We start from the raw sequence: 24,911 nt of genomic DNA, 5'->3' as shown, positions 1-24,911 counted from the left end.
TCTCCATCAGAGTGTCTTTGTGCATGTGTGTTGGTAGCAGAGACTGCCTGTGTGTGTGTGTGTGTGTTGATGGGCGGGATCAGGATCTTGTTTAGCTTCAAAAAGCTGAGGAGAGGTCACGGCCGTCCCTATGGGCCTCTTGCTGTAATTCATGTAAATTCCCTTAAGACCCAGGTCACTTTGTTTTCCTCATTGTCCCCTGTGCTGAATCCGATTCCTGTGTTATCACTGCAGCCTGATGCAAGATGCAAATTTTTCTTTGTAAATGTGAAATTCTTTTACTTACCTCTACAGATGCTTAACCAGATACCTCATGCTATCATAATGGACTTGCTATGTGATACCTAGGCTCCCCTCAGTCATTGTTGTAATGAATTTACCCAGAGGACAGGATTGACACAGATGTGGATGTACTACAATGCTGTCATGTCCTACCAAGGCACTGCCATGTTTTATTTGTTAAAGAATCACATTTAAATGATACTGATTTCACCAGCAAACATGACCTAAAAAAAACGACATGTTGGGAGGATCTGAACAAACAAGCATTGGAAATGTAATAGAACATGTAATAAGCACATTTAAGACTATTTTTATTCTGTTTCTGACAGCAGTGTAATTTTTCACAAGTGTCCCCCCACCCTGCCTTGATAGCCTTGTGAACCCAGCCCTTTATTCTCTCTTTGAGCCAATCATATTTCACTCCCATTCACATTTCTGAATAGGAAACTCAAAAGAAGTCCTTGCCACGAACTCCCACTGACAGGCGAATGCATGCACATGCTCACATAAACACACACACTCGCACACAAAAACACACACACATGCAGACACTGTGCATTCCTAGTTAGGAGGGCTTGATCTAGACTGCAGAAGGAACTTTGTTCTGTTAAAAGTTGCTATTGAAATATTGTTCTTCTATTGGTGTCGTGACAAAGAGCAGGGAGGGCGCCGGTCCTATCTCAGTGTGAGACTGAGGGAGCAATGGGCCGGCTGGGATCGCCCAGTGTCCCTGCTCAACGGAGTCAGTGTGCAGAAATAATGCCCATTAGACTTGGTCAGTCACGCCCCTCGCCCAATGAAATATGGTGCCTTCACTCATTTCATACCATAATCCATACACCTCACTGCTATCAATCATCTCTGTGAAAGATGAAAGCCACCACGAATGCTTTTATGTGCGATAAATTTTTTTGAACTAATGGCTTCTCTTGCGGTGACGTTGCATGCTGAGAAATCTCAACATGCTGAGTTATGTTTACACAGGAGGCGATCGAAGCTGTTCATTAGTGAATTAATTTGGAATTCCAGCGCAGAGGTTTCACATCTTTTGGCCACCAGAGAAGCACTGACAGTCTGTAGGCTGATGGTTTCATTGTGGTGAGTGGGTGGATATTATATACTCAGATTAGCATGCAACAATGACCATGTTGTGAAGCCATTGAGCATGTACCACTGGTGCAGACAGAATTCATATGCCTTTGTAGGATTATTATTCCCAAAACTACAAGGACTTAACCACTGAAAACAATTAAGCTGAGGCAAGAAAGACTGGAATCAATAATGTAAATTCATAGTTTTTACCTTCTCAAAATCCTGCTTAAGTGCAAAATCAGTACTTTTTGAGTACTGGTGTTTTATTGTACAAGCAGCATTTTACTGTTGTAGCTTCTTGAGGTAGCGACAGTGAAACTAGTTAAGATAAATGTTAAGGCTTGTGACATGATTAAAGAGATATGAAAGAATGAAAAGAATTCTACACAAAGTTTTCTTTTTTTCTTCAATAAATAAAGCTGCTCACAACTCATACAACTTTAATATTGTATTTTATTTTTTAAGGCCAATTTTATGTTAAATGTAAATTCCTAATTCCTAAGAAACTTTATCTGTAAAATATCACGTGGATGAAAAATGTTATTTTCTTCTGAAATGTAGCACAGGGAGAGTAGAAATATTCAAGTACAGTATGTATAGGTATTCACATTTCGCTCCATCATTGCAACTGAGAAGACAAAAAAGGGTGAAATGATGTTTTTTTTTAATGTTTTGTTTTCTTGGATAATGGAGTCTAAATCATTGTTCAGTTTGGTGGACAATGTTCTTTGAGGCATATTGTGTTACACTTTTTGTGCTTTTGTACTTAGGAGGGCATTATTTAGGACTGGGCCGGAGAATAGTGACTCTTTCAAAGGGACAGCTCCTACTATTGTTGCCCTCTGCAACCATAGCTAACGGACACCAAAGGACCTTTTTTTTCCACATCCATTCTTTTAAAGCCGGGCGCAATAATACCGGTGAGGAGTCGGCAATAAATACGCTTCCCCTGTCTCAGTCAGCTAGATTAGATTGCACGGGGACATCTGCTGAGTGCAGGTTAGCACTTTCCCTAGGTCCTCACTGTATGGGAAAGGAAGTCTTTAGGTTGTGCCTTCAGGCTTTTTCCTTTTATTTGTGTGGCTTTGCTGCCTAGAGTCCACCTCCAGCCTCTGTTCTAGAAAGCTGCTTTGACTCCAGCACAATCAGTGCAGCTGACAGTTATTTTAGTGTACACAGGCTGCTGTTTGATTTTAATATGCAATTACAGTGTCATTTTTGCTTTTGTGCTCTGTCAAATTCATATTGCAGGATGTTATGCTCTGTTATCTCCCCATTCTGCTGACGGGAGGCTTCTGATACAGAACAGATAACTTTTGAATATTTAATGCTTTTGTACAAATGTGTCTTAAAAAGCCACCCGGTAACTTTGTGGATTGTAGTAGCTGTTCATGTGATACCAGGAAATGTTTAACCCCTATTGTAGAGAAACAAAAGGTTGTTTTAATCCCACTGTGAGAGGAGAGGGAGGGTCAGGGGAGGGATGTGAAGGGAGGGGGTTATGGGTGTGTGTTGTGGAGGGGAGTGGAGGGTGATTTTGTTAGGGGTTCAGCTCTTTACTGTCACTCAGTCACAGACGCACATCGAGGAATACACAGCCACTGGGATTATGACCACGAAGCTGCTCTAAAGCTACGGATGCTCGCTCTGACATAAAGGTGATGTATTCTTATTTTGTTCATATGGGTCTTAGACCATATCATCACCTGTTGTGTGGAAGGAAGAACCTGTGATGCCCTTAATTTTTCCTAATCAACTGGAATTTTTTTTTATTTTAATTTTTTTTTAGTACTGAAACTGCATCACCACTACTGAACAGTTGCTGAAACAAATAAAATACAAAATATACATGTCAAGGATTTTTGGCACTTTTCTCTTGTTACTTAGTTTGTTTGATTATGGTCTGAACAGAATAAGACCTTTTTCAACTTTCATGACCTTTTTTCACAGTTCAAGGAACATTAAGTCAATCAGCAGAAGCTATTTTGACAACTAACTAATTCTTCTAGTAAAAATTAACTTTTATACTTGTCTTTGCCATATGTGATCATATTTTAATCATTTATAAGTTATATACAGTTTCTAGAACATGTTCCACTATTTTTAGACATTTTATACGCCAAACATAACCCAGTTAATTGAGGAAACAGAGAATATTAATGCTAGTTTATTTTATAAATGTAATAAAATCTAAGAAGAACTTGTTTTTCACAAGCTTTAACTTGTGAGGCACTGACAGGTGAGGATGTGAGTATATTCCTACAGAGTTTTTCTGCAGTAGGATGTCCACAGGAGCTTGTTCTCTCTGACAATCAGCTGATCTCTACTGTTAACATTTTCATGGATAGTTTGCACTTTTCCGGAACGCATATCAACACATCATCTCCATTCTGCTGTTTATTCTGCTGAATCTCAGTTTGTCAGCATAATGGCAGGAAAAGCACATCTCTGTCTCTGTGAGCTGTGTTGTCTAATGTAAATTCATCATAGGGGAAGAATGAGAGTGATCTGCCTCTAATTATTTCTCCCCTCTTTGGCTGTAATGATGCTTCATCGGGAGAGCTGTATCATCTACAGCCACGCTCTCCCTCTCATTAGGCAGGAGTCTAAAATTAAACCCACAGGCTGCTATGCCGGTTCTGAACCCCTGTCCCCCATCACACACACATCTAAACAACACAGCCCGGAGGAGAAAATCAACAGACTCTCGTTAGAGAAATATGTGACACCTCACTAGCTGGCCTTTTCTGCAGGCAACCATAATTGCTCAACCTGTGGACACTTTGCTTAAAATGTGTGGACCTGTGTCATATTTATTATTTATTTATTAATTGTTTTAGCATGCAGTATTTGACCAAGTAGCTGAACATAAGCAGAACATTACTTATTGCATTTGATTAGTCAGCATATTCCTGTTAATTAAATACTGAATATTAAAGTTTATGTATAACACATTTACATCTATATTGTTTTTTGGTTTAAAATACAATCATTCACCTATTCGAGATGAGTTACTTATGATACATATCTACATTTCTGCAGATATTGATTAACATCAATTTTGTTTTTAGCTCTGTTTTGTTCTCCACCACTTGATTAAAATGTGAGGCTCTTAAGCTCCACAACACCCAACTATGTTCACCATCAGCTGCTAGTCTGCTGTTTGGTGACTGGTTGGGAGTTAGCAGTGGGTTTTTCAGAGCTGCAATACTGAGAACAATGACACTGAAATATAGAACTAACCTGGTTGCCTTTCTGCGTGGACTGCATATTCTCCCTGTGGTTGTGTGGCCTTCCTGCAGTGCTCCATTTTCTTCCCACAGTTCAAAGACATGCATGTTAGGATAAGTGGTCACTCTAAATAGCCTGTAGGTGTGAAAGTGAGCATGAATTGTTGTTGGTGTATGTGTCTCTAGGTTGGCCCTGAAATAGACTGGTGTACACTGCCTTTTACCCAATCACAGCTGGGATAGACTCCAGGTCCCTGCGACCCTAAACAGGATTTGCGGTTGAGCTAGTAAATGCAACTGTTGTTGCTCTGCCATGGTCTCCTCCCTATATTGTGGTGTCTGTGTATGAAGAGGTGAAACAAATGTAATTTCTGTTTTCACCTTTTGTTGGTCCGTGTGTCTGACACAACTCGCAAATCACAGATTTTTGATTCAAATGTAATTGGTTGAACCTTTTCCAAATGACAGAGGAAGCTTTTTTTCAGAATGAACTCTTCCTGAGATTCTTCCAAAGTGCAAACTTGGCCTCCTACCGTGATTTTATTTCTTGTAGGCCCATGAGAAATTGGAACAAGCGAGGATGTAATGACTTCATCATGCAGCATTGTGATTATCAAAAAATGTCAGATTATCTCAATATACTGTATGACCAAACGATATGGCACAGCCCTTCTACATCCCTGAAAGATTCTGCTGTCTGTTTTTACTTGTCAGTACTGATGGCACAAGAGCGCTCTCCGAGGTTTGGAAAGAACCATGCACCTCTTGCTGAAAGATGTTTTGTAATTCTGCTTACTGCCCACTGTTAGCATCCCATCTCGGGCTATTTTCACTTTCAGTCCTCCGTCCTATTGCTTATCACCATGGCAGCAGAGCCGGACTGAACTCAGCCCAACTCTGTGGTTTCTAAGGGCAGAGGTGGGGTGACGGGATGACTGGCTCGATGTCTTGGTGGGAGGCGGCTTTTGATGGGATCAGCCTTCAGCTCATTCAAGCAGGATGTGGAAAGGTCATTTTCTTGTTGTGTTTTATTCATAGATCTCAGCAGCTATTATTTTTTATTTTTTTACTGTTATCTAGCAAATGCAGAGTGAGGCAGAAATTAAAGGCTTGGTCCTGTAAAGCTAAACTGCAAGAGCTGAAAAAAAAGATAGCTGGTGTCTTTGAAGTGTGGGTCTGTGCTCAGGTATGGCGTCAGCACAGGTGTCAGCAGTGATACAATAAAAAGCGGTGAGAGAATATCCTGCATGTCAGTGTTTTTAAAATCTGGGTCAGGATCTATTCAAATGTAGGTCTGCGGGAAGATCAGATTTTCTGGTGTAAAATTAAATTGATGTTATTGACTGCGTTAGGTGCCAATGCTTTCAAATCATGGAAACTGTACAAAAGATTGAAATAAATAATGTAGGTTTTGGGAGAGGAGCAAGAAAAATACCTCAAATTCTTTCAGACAAGCTTATAGTACACAGAGTGTGCAGAATGGCATCTCTGGTGGTGAAACAAAATTGGGATTTAGAGAGAATACGACTGAAGAAGCAACATCTGTGATTGTGCGAGACAGAATTAATGTAAACCTATGGAGTGTGGTTTGTATTTAACGGAGTGGAAACGGCGGCATCTCTCAATGGGGCTCCCACACTCTTATTTAGAGCAGCAGACCGGGGTCGATAAGCCTGTTCTAGAAGTAAATTGGATTGGCTTCAATCATTTTGCCCATTGATTTCGGTAGGTGTGTCTGTGTTGATTGTGACAAGAGAGGATTGGGAACAAAATAACAATGGGACAGAATACCAAGGTAGGAAAGAAAATAGGGTTTATGTAAGGAGACTGTTAGAGGAGAAGAAAAATGAAATGGACAGAGGAATGGGTAGGTTAGGACAGGACATCTGGCCCTTTTCCGGCCTTTGACCAAACGTTAAGATCCAGTATTTCCACCGCAGGGAGCTGTCAAGTCATGAGATATCATATGAAATGTTTTTGGTTTTAGAAAAACATTGGTTATATCTCAGAAATAATTGAAAATATTTCGGGACACAAGTATATCATCTTCTAAATCTGTTCAAATGGGCACAGCTGAGAAACAGTCAGTATAAAATAAATTATGCAAAGACAAAAATCTGTTTATCAGTCTTTCAAATGTACTGTACCGTAACTTTCAGCCTGTTTTACATCTTTAGATGGAGTCCCTGCCTTAAATTAAGGCTGTTAAACTTCTGAGGCAGGACCGAGGAGGAGATGAAATGAGAGAAGAGAAGAGGATTGGTTATGGCAGTTTAGAGAGCATGAGATAACAAGAGGAGCGAGGAGAAAGAAGGAAAACGAAGACGGTATTGAACAGAAAAGACCAGAGAAGACAAAGGGATAAGAAGGAGGACATGAGTGAGGATGACAGTAGGTTGTATGAGAAAGAGGAGAGGAAGGGAGTATAAAGAGAGTAAAGACAGAAGAGAGTAAGATAAGAGAAGAAGAGATCAAGAAAATGAGACAAGACAAGAGGAGCAGCGAGGGGAGGAGATGTGTCTCTCCTCCAGCTCTCAGCCAGAGGGTTTTGTGTCTATCAGTTTGGATTACACACTTCAGCCTCTGAAAATCCATGTCCACACTCTGGTTTACACAGCTTGGATGTTTGCTTTCTCTCTTTAAACCACCAAAACGTGTCACAGTTGGAAGTGTTTTAAGTACATTTCCAAAGAGTCAACACACTCACGGATGATCGTGCTTTTATAAACCGAATCTCTCTCATCTGAAGAGGGAGCATTTGATGAGAAGGAGAGACTTCGTTGTAGCATCCTGGTGTGTAATCTGTGGTGTGAGTGTGACAGAGCGGGAGACCTCCAATGTGAAAAGGATTTAGCAGATTATAATAAAACCAAACATAGAGCACAAGGCCCATTGTGAAGTCAAATTCATGGCTGGGTGTTGGAAAATATGCACAGCTGTGCAAAACTTTTCCCTGGAAACTGTATAATGGGAGATTGGACTTTCCTATCCGGGTGGCTTAAAGTCCCAGAGAAATCTATAAATACTAAAATTTGTGACTTTCATTTTTTGTTCAACCAGATTGAAGAAAAGCACAGAGGAGGAAGACAACCAACAAGGGAGAAGGAGAGGAGCAAGGGGATTTGTGTTTCTCTGGTAAGTTGGAAACATTTCTCTCAGACTGAGAATTTAGATTTGTTTTCCTCATCAAAGCAGCTCCATCACCATTTTCCAAAACGGTGTCGATGTCCGGCCTTTTAGACTTGAACACTCTTGTTTTTCTCAAAGGCATTTCCCCCCTCCCGAAGGATCTGAACACTCACAAATGTCGCCCTGTTTGCAATGCCTTGGCAAGTGTCTCCAGTCCAAATATCTACATCTATGCTACTGCCAGTGTGTGAATGTATTAATATCCACACTCTCTGTAGAGCTCCTGCATCCCTTATGACTCTCCAACCTTTCCACAGCAACAACACTTTCTACTTCTGCCTCTGTTGTGATGCTTGCTGTTTTGTTCTAAGTCTAAGGTCACCGCTTGCTCGACTTGCAATTGTCCACTGGCAAAATGCATTTTTGTGTTGGCTTCCGTTTGGCAGGGAATAAAAACAAAACTGGGTTTAGTCGTGTCCAGCTCTGTCTGATGCATATGGTTGTCACGGTAACTCCTCTCCTCTCCTCCTCACCCACTGCTTGGACAGTAGGCGTCAATACACAAAATAGCACTTAGAGCGTAAATTGCGCGCAGTGCCTCTCAAATAATGTGTTATTATGAAGCGTGCAGAGGTAGAAACGTTCCCTAATGGCAGTTGTACAATTAAGAGCTAAAGTAGCTCCCTGAAGCACGGGGTCTCAGTGTGCATTAAAGCCCAGAGAATTGGCTGCCAGCTTACACAGGGTTTTTGAAAATGACCCTCCATAACCTGCAGTTCGCTCCCTCATTCTGCAGCGCTGAACGCGTCTGTGATTTAAGCGGAGAGTTGATCCAAAGCTCTGTGAGTGGAGGCGACACAGTGTTATGTGCGTGTCCACCACCCAGTGAAGGATAAAGGAAGGATCCTACCTCGGCCTCGCAGCAGGCCGAGACGGGCACAGAGGATGCACACAGAGAGTGCAAAGGGGTTCTGAAGGCTTGAAACTCATCTGTCCTCTGCTATTGGTGCTACGTTCAATTTATTTTTGGCAATCGGGTGGGGTTCTCTGTTTCTCTCTCTCTCTTTCTCAGTTGATCCATTTATGTCTATTTCATTTTTTCTATTTCCCTCTGTCTGCGTGTGAGTCTGTATGTGTCTCATTCTATCTGTTCTCTTGTCATTGCCCTGTGGCAGCTGGCTGTTGTTCTGTATGCCTGCTGCAGGCCAAGAGAAGCTGAGTCCACAGTTTTCAGTGGTCGAATCATAGAGGGCCACACTTAGGAGCTGCAGACTGAATGTGCGCTTTGAAAAACACAGAGGCATGAAGCCTTCATTGTGAGCAGCAGCATTCGGTTCCCGGGTTAGTCAGTAGACAGCTGCAGAGGTTTGTGTTTACCTCCATACTCCCGTCTGTCACTGGTTTCCATCATGGAGTGTGGTATATTGTATGTTTTAATAAAATTTGATCATCTTTTTACATACAGTTATTTCAAGGTGTTTTTGAATTACTGCACTTTCCATTTTACACATTTGGTTTAAAATAGAATATTACTGACTCTCACTTTTAAGGAGATGTGATTGTTTTCACATCCCTACTGAGTACATACTGCATATTGTATGAACAGTAGCAAGCTTTAGCAGAGTGCAGAGCAAAACAACTATGTCACCTGATTCCTCTCCAACTGATCATGTTTTTCACTTGCTGAAGACCAGACTGAAGGTGAAAAGCTCCTAAAAGTGCAGATGGCTGCAACACAGGCCTGGCAGAACAACAACAGGGAAGATGCCAACTATCTACTGATGCGTGTTTGTCTTAAATCTTAGACAGCCACAGAATGCAAACGGTTTGCAACCAGATATTTGGTGTTGTTTGCTATTGGCTTCTCTCTACAGTTGAATCTGACGTTGTTCTTAGCTTGTATGATCATTTCACTGTCTGTGTTCTCTACAGTATGTTGCCATTGATTCATGGGGTATTTACCCTCCATTAATGCCAATGTGGCTGAACATTGTCTTCATCTGCAATAGGGGAAGCAGCAGCTTTTTCATATCTAGCTAGAAAATACTGATATTACTCAGCAACACATGACCTGCATTTGAGTAGAGGCATTCACACACACACACACACACACACACCCACAGGGCCGCTGGGCTGCTTCCAGTACAAGTCACTTCAGATGATTGTGCCAAGATATTTCTTATACGTCTCTTTGATACAAACCTGACAATTCTCCGACGGCTCTCTGTGTCAACACGCCTGCCTGCACACGTTATGTTTAAGAGCTGGTGAATCCGAGAAAGAGACCACGTGTGAATGTGATAGAGTGGCTGTGTGTGTTTTTCAGTGTCTCTGCGGTTGCATGAGAAGCAGACACAGGGAAGTGCTGGGAGACATGGTTTAAGTGTCAGAAAGAAGGACATGAATAAACAAATGCATGAATAGATGGATACAAAGACAGCGAGGGAAAGAAAGAGGCTGAGTGATGTGAAAGAGGTTAGTGAGGCCCCTCCTGAGGGAGGTCTGCTCTCCTTCTCCGTCTTCCAGGGTTGGGGAAAAAGTCAGCTTTAGCACAGCTGACTCACAGCAGACAGCCTGGAGAGTCTGAGGAAACAGTATTCTATATATACACACACGCATCTTTAGATTAATGTCCTCACCTGCTCCCAACTCATTTCTCCTTCTTTCACCTGCGCAACTTTCCTCTCAGCCTTGTTCTAACTTGTCCTCTGTGCAATTGTCTGTTGCAGCTTTGTACATTTTTATCATTTGCACTGCTGGATGCCAGTTTTTTTTATTTATTTTTTTGGTCTTTATTTGTTTTCCATTGCCACTAGTCAATTAGTTTAATATTTTAAGTAGACTTGGTGGTGGAGTGGTTAGCGCTGCGTGTCTCACAGCTAGAAGGTCCCCGATTCGAAGCCCCAGCTGGCTGCAGCCTGGAGTTTGCATGTTCTCTCCATGCTTGTATAAACCTCTGGGTTTATAGCCTAAAAACTGGTTCCTGAACGCCCCCCTGACATCCACACACAGAAGCAGACAAAGGGTGAGGAAACATTGTATTTCTAAGATTTTATTTATGATTTGTCGACAGCAGAGAGTTGATACCAATTTGTGGGAGACTCATGGAAGGGAGAGGTGAGATGTCTGCGAGCCAAACTTTTCTGTGGCAGAAAATGTTGGTTACTAAAGATATATTAAATCAAATCCAAACCAACTGGGTGGAGATATATTCCTAATTCTAAGTATCCAATATTCTGTGAGTCTTAGGTGTTTTTTTGTCAGACAGACATATGCTGGCCGTGTCCCCATGCTTTCAGTCATGTTACGCTAAGCTAAGCTCATCACCCCCTGGCTGTAGTTTCACATTCAGTGAACAAATAATAGTATTTTTAATCTTTGTTATAAACTTTTAGACAAGAAATCAATTACAAAATCTCAAACTATTCCTTCAATGGGGTGAGACAGCTGCATTTTTCACTCCGTAAGAAAAAGGGTAGTTTTTCAACTTAATGTCCTTTTTGTTTTTTAATTCTTTATTGAGAGACAGTGACCACCCTAAAGAATGTTTATTATTCAGCATGGCTAAATTACATTGCATGAACTGAGGTTGTTTTTACCCGCATTTCTTAAAATCCCTCTGGATTTCTCTTCACACTGTGGGTAACCTCCAGAGCCCTTTGTCTGATGCTGGATCTCAACGTGGCTCCAGGACTGAGATGATTGTCTTTACACAGTCATAAGCTGGTGGGATCTATCTGTTTTGAAGGGCCTCTAAGAAATAAAATGATTTATGAGGCTGTTAGGCATGAGTCCTGGTCCAAGGCCAAGTCAATCTGCCCATCAATATAAACAGCCTGCTCCCCAGGTGTTGTGGAGGAATACAAATGGCTGAATTTAGATGTAACCCCTCTCTCACCTGCGTCTAAGGAGATTCTAATGAGAAATCTCTCTCTACCTGTTGAGAAAGGGAGGAAGGGTAAATATGTGACCAAAAAAAAAGCTATGAAGAGAGGTTTGTCTGGGGTTTTCTGCTGCATGGTAAATTACATCAAGCTTCTATCTTCTAAAATATATATATATTAAAAAAAAACACACACATTATCTAGATTTTATTTCCACACTATTGGTTGTTGAATTTTAACATGACTGACATAAAACATCTTTTTCTTATTACAGTCGGAGTTTGATTGCATTTTATAAAATCTGGACTGGAAATAAAATCCACTTCTTGAATTTAAATCCTTTCCATTTCCATATTGAGTATCTATTCTTACACTAAGCTGTTGCCAACAGATGTTCTAAATAATTCAAAGCCTTTACACAACCATTGTACACACAGATGTTTGTACTTACTTATCTTGTTTAGACATTTTCTCAGGAATGAGTAGACATGTACAGACGGTACTGACATCCTCCTGTTGCTCCTGTTACTACTGTTACTTGACTGCAGGCTTCAAATAAACCACCTTTTATCACTATTTTTTAACAGAACCATTCTAACTTGTTGTAGCATGAAAAACAGTGTGGTTAACATTAAAAATAGTTGCACACCCATGAGGTGTTTTAGATTCAGGGCTGTGATAATGTTTGAATAACTGTAAGAACAACTTTCCCACTTGTCCGTACAGTTCACAACAAAAGTTGAAATTACAGCACGTGGGGGCGTCAGATTTTTATTCCAAACTGTTATTTAAAATAGCCAAAGTCGTTTAAATAAATCCATATCTTATTATTCAAGTAGTTGTACTGTCAATGTACAAACATTTTGATGCTCACACATCTTTATAATCTTTGACAGTTGTCCTGAGACAAGAACACTCACATGAGCAGTGGTAAATCTACCACATCATCTTCATCCTCCATCACATGCTCTGTGAAGGTGGATTAAACAGACGTGAAATCAGCCAGAAGTGAAAATCCTGCTTTGAGTGTAACAATTCAAACAATTCATAAATATCTGTAATAAATATTAGATATCTTTTTATTTGGTTCTTTTGCCATTTTAAGAATGGATCCAAATACTGTATATTATCAGCTTGTAGCTAAATCAAAATCCGCATGTGGAATAGCACTGAATGACAGACTTCATTTTGGCTGCCTGCACACATCCGTGGGAAAAAATTCTTCATTTCAAAATGCTTTGTTGAGATATGCTTAATAAATGTTGCCCCAAATGCTCAGATAACTTTGTACAGGGAGCTGAAGTAAGTCAGTCAACCACACGTGTGACATCGCCTGGTGAAATTATAGCAATTCGTGCAGTTTTCCTTGTTTTTGGACAACAAAGGCACAGACAAAAAAGCTAATCCAAGTTGCAGACTGTAAGGTGGCTTTAGCTCATAGAGTTCATAGAGCATTTGACCATGAACCAGAGGGCAGGAGTTTGACTCCCTCTACATCTTCAAGTCTATTTGGGCAAGACACTGAACCCCAAGGGGCTCTGGGTGGGTCTGGTGAGCACCCCACATGGCTGTCACTGTCATCAGTGTGTGTGCAAAAGTGTAAATGGGTGAATGTGAAGCAACATTGTCATGTACTTTGGATAAAAGTGCTAGAGCAGACCAATTTTCAGATTGATAGACTTTTAAAGTTATTAAACCCAGATACTGTGTCAGCTGTATCATATCAGCACTAGTATCAATGACTTTCAGGTGGCACCCACAACAGAAATGCTGTTTAGCATTTCTGCCATGCAGTATGTAGGTGCCCCTAAAAAATTTTTATTTATTTTTCATGTGTAAAGAGCGAGGAAGAGGTGCATCCTGTAAAGATACTGTACCATTATTTGTTTCTTGCAGTAATTCAGTCTTCTATCATACTTGACCCTGGGGGGCACAAGCAAACTGAAACACCCTGGTCTCTTTCCCCGAAGGCGAGTCACAAACACATCCATCTGTGCAGTTTCAACCTCCTAATCCAGACCTTTTCTGTACCTGCACTTAGAGATTTAATCCCCCCCCCCCAAAAAAGTCCACCAGTTCAACTACAGCCTCACTCAGGCATTATCTAACACTCACCAGATACTTCTCCTGCATTAGTGACCAGCCTCATCCAGTCAAACACAGACACAGGTCAGAGGCTGTTAGCGGAAGCCTGGTGCACTGTTAGTGTTAAATGGGAGCAACGTTTCCTCTGGAATCACCATCTGACAAATATAGGCTGATGGAGCAATTCATGTCGGAGCCATTATTTGTGATGGGGCCAAACGATTGGTGAGGATAGAGTGCTTTTTCTGAGCTGCGATGCCCGCTGGGCAGAACACCAAGCCCGCTCGAAACCCGCTCAGAATCTCCAAATAATGTACGTGATAAGGGAAATCATAAAAACACCAGGAAACTTTAAAGGCCTTCTTCAGTCCTCACATCTTCAGCTAAACCTACAAAGAGTTGTACAGCACGTGAAGGCACTCTCTTTATGAGAAAGCTAAGCCCTTTATTAGAATCATTAATACTCATTAGCCAACATTTCAGTCATCCAGACCCATGAGACAGATAGAAGTTCACACTAAGCCTCGGCAAAGTGCCAGCCGTCACCACCAGGAGCTTTCCGTTGTGTTCTTTAATCTCCAGAATCCCCTGTGTTAGTTTCATAAAAATCATAGCTTCAAATAAAATGGGGTCACCCAATTTCTTGCTAACAAAAAAATACTTCCATTCCCTTAAGGGAGATGATATCTCTCTTTCTCCCTGTTGTTTCATTTTTGGTAAAATATCACAAGTTTCTGAGCCTCCGAATTTAATTAGATCAAGTTTGATCAGAAGTCTGTGGTAGGGGAGGATTTGAAATGAAAATTCACAACGCTGCTCTTCAATTCAGATACATTGAAAGGCGTTTACTCAGGGCTATCTTTGATGATTTGTCCGCCTTCCCCTGAGCTGTTTGTTGAGTTTAGCATATGAAAACCTGACTCGTGAAACACAGTGGCCGTAGCTCAAGCCAGTGTAATCAAAGCTCATTCAGACTTGGCTGAAAGAGTGTTTGAATGAGTGCAGCTGGCAACACACATTCATTTCATATTAAGCAACACGTCTGTGTGTCCTGTTGCAAATTTTGTGAATTGTGTCCTACTTTCATTCTGTTCAGTGTGATTCTGCTAATGAGAAGTATCTAAAAGTGTTTAACATTACCTTCTTAATTGGCACCGTTTCTGCATGTACAATCAACATTCAGAGGATGGAAAAACAAATCACTAATCTGCTAAATGATTAACTGTTTACATCAGTTGTGAAGTAGGAAAACACTCTTCATTTTTGTTTTTTCAAAAGATTAGACCCAATGACATAAAAACGTTTAAAAACAAGCTCTACAATCAAAAGAGTTAATATTTAGGTCAGTGATCAGTACTTAATGGTGGCACTAGGTGTGCAATCACACTTTATAGAGTAAATATAAAACTGATGGAAATATCTGATAATTTGGTATCATTTTAAACTAGTGCTGAAATGATCACATGTAAATCATTATTTATTAGCTAAAGTGCTTATTGCTGATTACTGAATATTATTTACAGTTACTCAATTTGATCATCAAATGTGAATGTTTATTGCATTTGATTTGTTAATTTTTGCTCACAAACCTTTTTTCTCCAGAACACAAACATCAAAAGTAGATGGAGACGCCTATTAATGTAACTACTTACTGCTGTTCCTGTTGTGTGACTGTTTTTCACTCAACCTGTTGCTGGATTCAGTATTCAATAGTCAATATTCAGAAATCAGTGGACAGAAAATTATTGCTCCCTTTAGAAATGTACTGTATGAACATTTCAAAGCAGTTCACTTCAATTGTATAAACTTTTCTCACAGATCTCTTGTGTCTTCGTGTGAAAAAGAAAATCAATTTTCCATTTTTCTGAACTGGTTTAACATTTTGGAAGCTTTAACTCCTGATTGCGTCTTGTTTCAGTAAAAAAGGGCATGATTTGATTTTCTCACACTTTGAAAGGACTATTGTTTGTCTTCTCTGTGTCTAAAATTGGATGTTGAGTCCTTTTGGAAAGCAGTGGAGGGGAAATGATTTGTATTCACCTGCAGTATCTGAATAGAGCTGAGGAGGGGCTGTGAGAGAGAGAGAGTGCAACTACATAGAGCTTCCTTTATGTGATAATGGAATGCTCTGACATTCACACACATTGTGGTTCGGTGTGTCTATCAGTCAATACTCACTAGCTAATAGGGTGAATTGCAAATTTTAACACATGACATTAAATTGTCCTGCAGTGACACAACCGGCAACAGTTATGTAGCTTTCTCAAATCAAATGTGAATATTAATATATACAGTACTTTTGTTATCATCACTCCTGCAAACCAATCGCCTTTCTCGTCTTCTTTCTTTCTGTTTTTAATGTAACTGCACTCTTTTTTCTTTTCTTTTTTTTTTTTTTTTATAGGCCCGACTGGGCAACTGAATTCTTCTGTCAGCAGCACAAAAGAGACAAAGTGGAAGTGGGGACGGGTAGTAATGAGCAACTCCTCTTACAGTGTTACATATAGACCAGCCGCGGTGTAGGGAAGCCTTCGGAAGACAATAGAAGGTTTTGAGAGGTCTGGAGCCCTCTGAAGCCCCTCTTTGATTGAGTTTTCTGGCACTGGGCTCCAGTGCTGCTGTGGCTGATTGTGGAGTGGGAGCTGTGGGTCCAGGGGAGGGGATGAGGACCCTCCTCTGCGCTGACCTTTCACAGACACAGGTGGGGTAGAGTGGAAAGGGGCTGGAGGAGGAGGGGAGCAGCAGGAGAGGCCTTTTGTGGCGTTCAGTGAATATAGAGGTGGTACTTAATAACACTAGACCTCACTGCTTCTGTCCACCTGCTGGGGATTTTCTCAGCGCTACTTTCTCAGTGACAAATTACATGTTCTGGCAGCATGTAGTGGTAACAGATTGATCCACTGCAAAGTCAGTGTTTTCCTGATGTTGTTGGTGGATTTTTGCTTGACAACCGCTACCCTAATTTGCCCCTTTTTTGGCAACGCTAGTGCCAAATGACTCTGGGGATGGCAATGTCTGTTCATTAATTAGTTAGTCCACCACTTTGATCCAGATAGAAACATCTGAACAACTGTTGGACAAATCCTTTCCCAGTGGCCCCCTGAGGTTTGAGTGCAAATATTCTTTTCTTAAGATGAAATGTAATCACTTCCTCTGACTACATATAGTAAAATATAGAAAAAGAGTAAAATGTATCAAATACAGGAGTAGCAGCAACCTTACCAATAAACCCTAAAAGCCTTAGTCTTAGCCTTTCACACCCAAACTGGAAAACTAAAAAAAAAACACTTCGATTTGTTATTGCGAACCGTCCACCAGTCCCTTATTCAGAGATTAGGACTGAATTTTCAGATTTTTTTCTTTTAATCCGATTTAGTGCTTAGTACAGATAAAGCCATCATAGTGGGTGACTTTAACATTCATGTAGACGTGACAGTAACTGCCTTAACACTGCATTATTAGATTCAAGTGGTTTTTCCCAAAATGTAAATAAACCCCCTCACTATTATAGTAACACGCTAGACCTTGTCCTCACACACGGTATTGAAACTGACGATTTAACAGTATTTCCCCATCATTTCCTTTTGTCTGACCATTTTTTAATAACATTTGAATTTACAATAATGGAATATAGAGCAATTAGAAAATAATTCCACAACAGCAGATGTTTATCTGAAAATGCTGTGAACAAATTTAAGGAAACGATTGATTTCCCTAAAAAGCCTGCATTTAATCCAAAATGCTGCAACAACAGTGTTGTCTGGAACTAGCAATAGAGATCATATTTTGCCTTCAGTAGCTTCTCATTTAAAACCCTGCTTCTTACACATAAAGCTCTAAACGGTCAGGCTCCATCATGTATAAAAGACCTTCCATATTTTCCCCGTAGACCACTTCGATCTCAGAATGCAGGCCTACTTTTGGTTCCCTGAATTTCCAATGATAGAATGAGAGGCAGAGCCTTTAGCTATCAAACTCCGGAATCAGACACTGTCTCTACTTTTAAGTCTAGGCTTAAAACCTTCCTCTTTGATAAAGCTAATAGTAAGTTATACTTATGCTGCTATAGGCTTAGACCCCTTAATGCACTGAGCTCATTTCCTCCTCTGTATGGCATTCACTTTGTGTGTTATTTCTCCCATAGTTGTCTTTCTCCTTGTCTGTCTCCCTCTCTGTCCCTTTTTGCAGGCGTCCCCAGCTTTTGAGCCGTGTGTTTTTCCTGTGTGCAGCTACTGGTCCTAACAAGCTGTCCAGTGTTTTGTTGTTTCTTTTTGTTGCTCTTTTCTTTTCTCTCTCCACTTTCCACTAACCCCAGCCTCTATATATTTTTATATTCTTATAATGTAAAGTGCCTTGAGATGACTTTGTTGTGAAGTGACGCTATATAAAAGTTTAATTGGACTAAATTCAGGATTGTCTAAAACGGAGAACTGAGCTTGTCCTCACACACACAAGACCCCTGTCCATCTGTCCACCTACTCTTTTCTCATTGTCAAATTGCAGTGGTAACAGATTGCTCGACTGTACAGCCACTGTCCACGCTTTGTTATCTGATGTTGTCGGCAGAATTTGCCAGACTGAATGGTACCACGCAAAGCACACGCGGCTCTAAATGACCCATCGCTGCTCATCTATACTGTATCAGCACAATTTAAATTCCACCAGAAGAGTATTTATTACACAGTGGCACTTTTCTAGAAAGGCCTGGTTGCTTTAACTGTTGACTCTGAGCACACTGTCTCTCTGTTAGCGCGGCTGACATGGCCCACAGGAATTCATTTGGTACAAAGCATCACAGCTGCCAGTTTTTGTGTGTCTGTTGTGAACATTTCCTGCACTGCCTGTCTCACACAGACTCTTTTTGTTGCACCCCTAAGCTTAAAGTAAACTCCACATATTGGCCCCATCTTGAGAAACCCTTCACATGTATAGTAAGCCATCCGGTGCAGACATGCAAACTGAGATTTTAATCATATCCTCTTTTGTTAAGCTCAGAGGAGGTTTAGACATTTTTTTTAGGCCTGAGCCGATGTTAAGTGTACAGTTTCTTTCCAAGGTTACTTATGAGATGACAAATGGCTCTAGGCCCCTTTGTCCCCCCCTTTTTTTTTCATATGTTTGTGTTTGATGAGAGGGTTGACATCTTTTTGTCGGCATGGAGATCCAAGAGGACGGGGGATTGCCATGGATACTGAGTGCCTTTTTGGAGTGCGTGTTTGAGTGGCAATACTCTGCTGAAAGGATATGGAGAGTTCCTATATTTAACTGTAAAACATTTGCTGCATTTGCTGAAGTGTGAGGATATAATGGAATAAACTGTATAACTATTGTAACTGTATTTGCCTCTGATTCCATGTCTGGATAGAGGTTTCTCTCCTCTACCAAGGGAATTTCCTGTCTTTTGCTGCAGATTAGTTTTATGTTGATGACTCTCGTGAAGCTGCTATGTTTCTGTATTGAAAGTGTGTCTTGTACATTGTATGCAGAGGATTTTGAGAGTCCTTTTAGCTATTTAAAAAACTAGTCAGCATGCATTCCTCCCACTCTCCTACATTTGCTCATGATAATGAACCTCTGCTCAGCATATGAATGGCCTCACCCACAACACACTCATGTGGCAGGGCAAGCACACTCGAGCTCCGTCCTCAGTGTTTGACATCCCACACTGACCCATTGACTCTGGGAACACACATAAACAAGGAGGATGTGTATGCAAATTGATTTAAGTGAGTATTAATTCACATACATGCGCGAGCTGCACTGTTTTTGCAGCATTCTCTCTTAAGCTGTAATTATAGTGTGGAGATTAGCTATCAAATGAAGGTCAAGTTCAGATCCACACTTGCTCACTGAGCCTTATGCTGCTCACCCTCCTGATCTCATTTTAATGAATGCTTTTTAAAAGTGTCTTACCTCACATGATGCTCCAGTAATGAGCTACTGTACAAGTCAGGTGTCAGACACGTGTACGAATGCACTTTAGGGACTTAACGTTTTGTAACCTCTCTGCCACTGCTATTTTATTAACTAATGATTTATAGCTTTTGCTACACTGTGAAGCAGTGAAAGCAATTATCGTAAGGAGAAAGGTAGGACTTCACGTACCCACCCCAGTAACGAGTAGCCTCTCAGTGGGAGTGCTGGCATAATGTGAGGATGTGACTCACTAACAATATGTTATATTTAGCTGGTCTGCAGTGATAAGATGAAAGCAAAACGGTTTCATTCCGGTTGTCCAGTTAGGGATTTTCTCCTTAACACCACCTTTCCATCTTGTGATGCTGCTTCCATCTGCATGCTAAAGAGAAGGCCCCTCTCAGAAGTGCCGGCGCCGGCAGTGATTAGCATTTGGGCAAAGGGGACAGAGCGCGAATCCCGGAGTGTTTTCGCTGTGTAAGGGGATGAAGCCTAGTGAATGCCAATGCGCGGTGCTCTGTGAAAGGAGGAGGACCAAACAAATTGCCGGACATGTTGCATTAGTAGCAGATGCCTGTTAGCATTAAAACTTGTGGTAGATTGATAGCTGAGGAAGAATATTGAAAACAGAGCAACAAATCTTTAAAACCCTCTTCCAGGGATTTAATATTACACTGCCTGAGACAAAACTAACTAAAAATTGCTCCTTTCTATTTCCCAGTAAGGATCAACGCCACTAGAGCCTACATTCCACTTAATCGGACAGAAATTCCTTGCATGGTAAATGCTGATGTCTTTGAAACCTCACACTGCCATATTATAATACATCCTTTCTCAATAATTTGTGTTCCCTTAAGTCCAAAACCACAAATTTAGGTTAATGATGTGTAAAATCATTGGATTGGCTCTTTGAAGCATAAACAAGGATTTATTATTAGTAAATATATGTAGACTTAGATTAATATAATCTGAATCAGATCAAAACAGCTTAGTTTTAGCTTGCAGGTTTTGTCCAACGAAAGAAATAAAGAGTAGGATGTAAACAAGACATTTACAGTGGAGGAGGCTTTATTGTCTGGTATTATATAGTGCATACGATGTTTTCAAGCTGCAGGGTCTCCCCTGAACAACAGGACCCCAATTCATATGTTAACCACACCAATTATTTGCATACAGTCCCCAATTATAAAGCTAATGAGAAGATTATGGGAAACGCACGCTGAAGCCGGCCTCCAGAATTTCTGTGGCGATCCTGTAGCTGTAGATAAAGGCCTGTGAGACGTATTAGTCAAAGCCGGTGAACGTTGAATGTTATATATCACAGCTAATGCGTGTCCATTACTTTAACTGTGAATCCATAGAATGATCAAGGGCAGCTTTTGTTTAAAAAGAGCTTTGTAACCATTTTAGATGATAAATTTCATTCATATACTGTATGATTGTGGCTTTTCAAACCCTGATAACCCAATGAAGGTCTCTCTCTTCTACAACAAGGCCTTGAAGCGACCTCCTACTCCCCCAGAGATGCTTAATGGCACAGAGGAATGGGAACAGAACCCTGGGCATGAATAGCAGGCAGTGACATCCTGAGCTGCATAGGGAGCAGCCTCAGAAAAATAAACTCCTCCAACCGTATCCGTTTTCTCATCACCACCTTCCTGAGTGCAGAGCCATTCTCATCATTATACCCCCATATTCAGCCGTCTGCAGGGGATCCCTGCTGCTCTATTAAGGCCATACCAAGGCTCACAAACCCCTGATTGCATGAGCCATCAATAGCACCGATTATGGGAGTTAATTAGGGTGCTTGGCATGAGAGAAAGGCCTTTCTTTCATCATAGATGTTAAAATCGTACAGTACTGATGCAACAGCAGCGATTCTACCAGTGTTGCAGTGTTGCATCACTATTATTTGGCACAGACCACAGCAATATCTTTGCTAGTGGTAAGCATAAAGTACAAGGTGCAGCATTATCTGTTGCTGTAAGGGATTTTCATTCGGGCTGTTTCAGTGCTCCTTGCTATTCATTCTCACTGCAGTGTGCTTCAGTTCTAAAGGCTCGTGCCTCTGTCACTTCTGTGTGTGCTCAGAAATGTCCTGACCCTCATGGCCAGCATGCATAAATGTGTCTTTGCCCCCTTGTGTGTGTGTGTGTGTGTGTGTGTGTGTGTGCGTGCATTGCTAAATGTGCTACATCTTTGACGTGCATATAACCAATTAGTTTTGGGATGGTGAAGTAGCTGGCCATGGGAAAATGACCATAGAGTAATTGAAGAGGCTGGGTGAATGAGAGGCTGGACAGCTCAATACAGCTTTTACACAAGAGCTGAGTGTTTTCTCCACAGAAAAAAATTAGCAGAGAGAAGAGAACAAGGCCTGAATAATAGAGGCTGTAGACAGTAATTAACATTACAGCCTTTCACTTTGCTGACATTATTTTTTACTGTAAAAAGCAGCTAGTTAATTTGTGTGGTGGCATTTAGACAAGACCTGTGTTTTAGCATGTTTTGCTCCATTTACCACCACATCAATATACTTCCATTTTGAAAACTATGCTGCTGTGTTTCTGCTTTGGATGTGATTTTGTTGGTTGTTGGTTTTTTGTTTTTTTGTTTTTTCAGCCTTTGAGTTGCATTATTATCTGAACTGTACAATAATCAATGGGATGACTTTTAAAATGTACATTAATATTTGATCCATCAAATATGAACTTCAAGTCTTTGTTAATGTTTAAATTGGTTACTAATTCAGATTAAATGAACGTTTCCTAAATAGAGACATATTGTGATTTTGAAAATCAATGCTGGGTGGCCTGAAATTTCCTTACAAAAACAATAATCCCTGTAAAATGCCGAGAATTACCACCTGATTTTGTAGATTATTTTTCTTCTAAGGGGCATTTTAGTCTCTTTCAACTCATTGTTTTGGTTTTGCAGCCTGCATCTTTGGTGCTTTGCCTTAGTCTTACTACTGTTTTGGGCCCCAGCATCAGCATCAAAAACCCTCTAAAACTGTCTTCATGGTGCCTGTTGCAACAACCGACACACAAAGTTACACTACAAAACATGATACAGCACAGCAATTAATTAGAATCAAAATGGCTTTTCTAGTTAATGTAAATTGTAAGTTCTGTTAATTTTAAGTAAATTCAGCTTAGAAGTTTTTCTGGTGTGAGGTATTTTTGCTTGCAATAATGAGTTAAATAAAAGAACTGCTGGAAATTCACTTCACAGGATGGACAGAAGCACAACTTGACATGAATGCTAATGCTGCTACACATCTGTTAGATGTGTTAGTAGGAACTACAGTATTTTAAAATTCCTTCAACATATCAAGTGAAATGGTGATATTTTGTCAATTCTTACAGCTTGTTTCCACTCCCTACAGGAGGAACAATAAATGAAGGTTCAAAGAGTCAAAACGTGCCAAACCATTCATATGGCCCTTTAAAATACAGTTGTGATCATGAGTTATTGCTTTTAGTAACTTATGTTTTTATTTTTCAAAGTAGTAGTTCAGTTTGCCACCCTCTTGGCCTCATCTGTTTTGAAAAATAGCTAAAAAAAATCCCCACTCTATGTGTCCTTACCAACCCTGTCGTGTTTCTTTCTCGAAGAGACTATTTCCTCTTTGATTTTATCAGTTGTCTGACAGCTTTTGGCACAGCACTCCAAACAGTACTGTGGTTTTATCTCAGGCTCAGCAGTCTGCACTCAAGTGAGCTTTATTGACTTTGGCTTTTCTGGTTGTGTCAGGCCAAGATGCATAGGAAGGTTCAACAGTAGTGATGGATATTTTCTGATTATGAAAGAAATGTACATTCAAATGAGAAATGAGCTTTAAACTGTATTTTCTTAGTATTTTTTTGTTTAAGTTAAAGTAGTCTTTACAGTTATTGCGCACACCTTTACCTCTGGCCATAGTAGTAAAGGGAAACTTTAGAATTACTGTAGCAACATGAATAGTCAGCTACTTCATTTAAATGGTGTAAAAGCTGGTTATTATTTAGTATTTTCGTGCTTACTGTTTAGCAGGACGTGAGTGGTTTCAGGCCTAGGTGGTTGGTTTGTCATCTTAAGAGCCCCACTTAAGTTTGAACTGTCACCCTACTGTGAGAGGGATGAGCATTTGGCCCTATATCACTGCAGCTCACTGTGATAATGACAGCGCACACACACAAGTGAATACAGGCATACATATACGTATGTACACACTAAGATGCACACATGCTGACCGGCTGGAGCTGAGCTTCTACACCTCATTAAATTGGAAAATGAATCCTGGATGAAGCCCTGGCTCTTTTCCAGATAAGAATCACCAGGCTTTTGGGGATTCACCAATAAATGTATAATTAACATATTTATTCTCTTGCTGCCACAAGCTGTCGCTATTTTTTTACGTGTCACCTGTGATGTGTGCCTTGCCAAGTTCCACCTGTAATTTATTTTATTTATCCTGTCAGCACTTACCAAACATTACCCTACTTTATCAATTAATGTATTGTATAAATCACATCTGATTACAAATTCCTAGCTGATTGCAAATGGATATTAACAGTAAGCGTCTGATGCAGGTTTTCTGCTCAGTTCAGGTTCAGCAACCCTGCATACAGCATTACAAATGAGCTTGATCAAATCGTTCCCTGTGGATCTTTTTATGTCCCAAGCTGAAGCTGCCTGATGGTGTAGACAACACTGTGATTGGTTGCCTTAGGCCAATAATGCATGCCTTCCCTTAAGAGGTGCAGTGGAAGCTGGGGGCAGGAGATGTTAGCCTTGGTGTCTTCCCATGCTGCCAGACACTGGCTCTGGGGGGTACTGAATCATGACTAGAGGGCAGCTCTAACAAATACATCAGTTCCCCAAGGAGGACTAGGCCAGGGTCTGACTGCCTGGCTCTCTAGCCTCTGGTCCCAGACCCAGCTTCCACCACCTCATCTGCAGCTCTGACCCACCCTGCACCCAAAGGCAGAAGAGCATAAGATGTAGCTCCACCTTTAATGGGCTCTGTTTGATTTTTTCAATGTGTAACCAGCATTAATATCTCAATTTGATAGTGTGCTTTTGTGTTAGTGCAGCAAATTGGTCTGCCTGAGCTCTAAATTAAGCTGTGACATTTTAATACTGTGCCAGTGGATGCCTTGGGTAAGACAGGCAGGAGAGCAAGATAAAAGCAGGTCAGGCTGCAGAAAATGAATCTTTCTCTGTTGTGTTTCCTTGTTCTTTTTTACCTATCATTTGCAAGCTGTGCTCACAGTCACATAAAAATAATGGATTATACTGATCATTTTGC

At 40.7% G+C, this 24,911-nt stretch overlaps 1 protein-coding gene across 20 annotated transcripts in view; it reads left to right on the top strand.

The window, feature by feature from the left end:
• The window catches only part of LOC137125738 (neuronal cell adhesion molecule-like), a 72,623-nt gene that overhangs the window by 21,486 nt on the left and 26,226 nt on the right, over positions 1 to 24,911 (top strand). For 18 of the 20 annotated variants that reach the window (XM_067501659.1, XM_067501656.1, XM_067501665.1 and 15 more), the window contains exon 2: positions 7,665 to 7,739. The exons of 1 other annotated variant lie outside the window; for it this stretch is intronic. The gene's annotated coding sequence lies outside the window, so the exon portion shown is untranslated. Of the gene's footprint in view, positions 1 to 2,903; positions 3,033 to 7,664; positions 7,740 to 24,911 lie in introns of those variants that run through there. One more of the 20 variants, XM_067501654.1, reaches the window with a different exon arrangement.

The sequence above is a fragment of the Channa argus genome, chromosome 4, assembly GCF_033026475.1.
Source record: "Channa argus isolate prfri chromosome 4, Channa argus male v1.0, whole genome shotgun sequence".
In the NCBI taxonomy this organism is placed as follows: Eukaryota; Metazoa; Chordata; class Actinopteri; order Anabantiformes; family Channidae; genus Channa; species Channa argus.
Note: the sequence above shows the minus strand (reverse complement) of the source record. Positions and strands in the feature narration are given on the sequence as shown.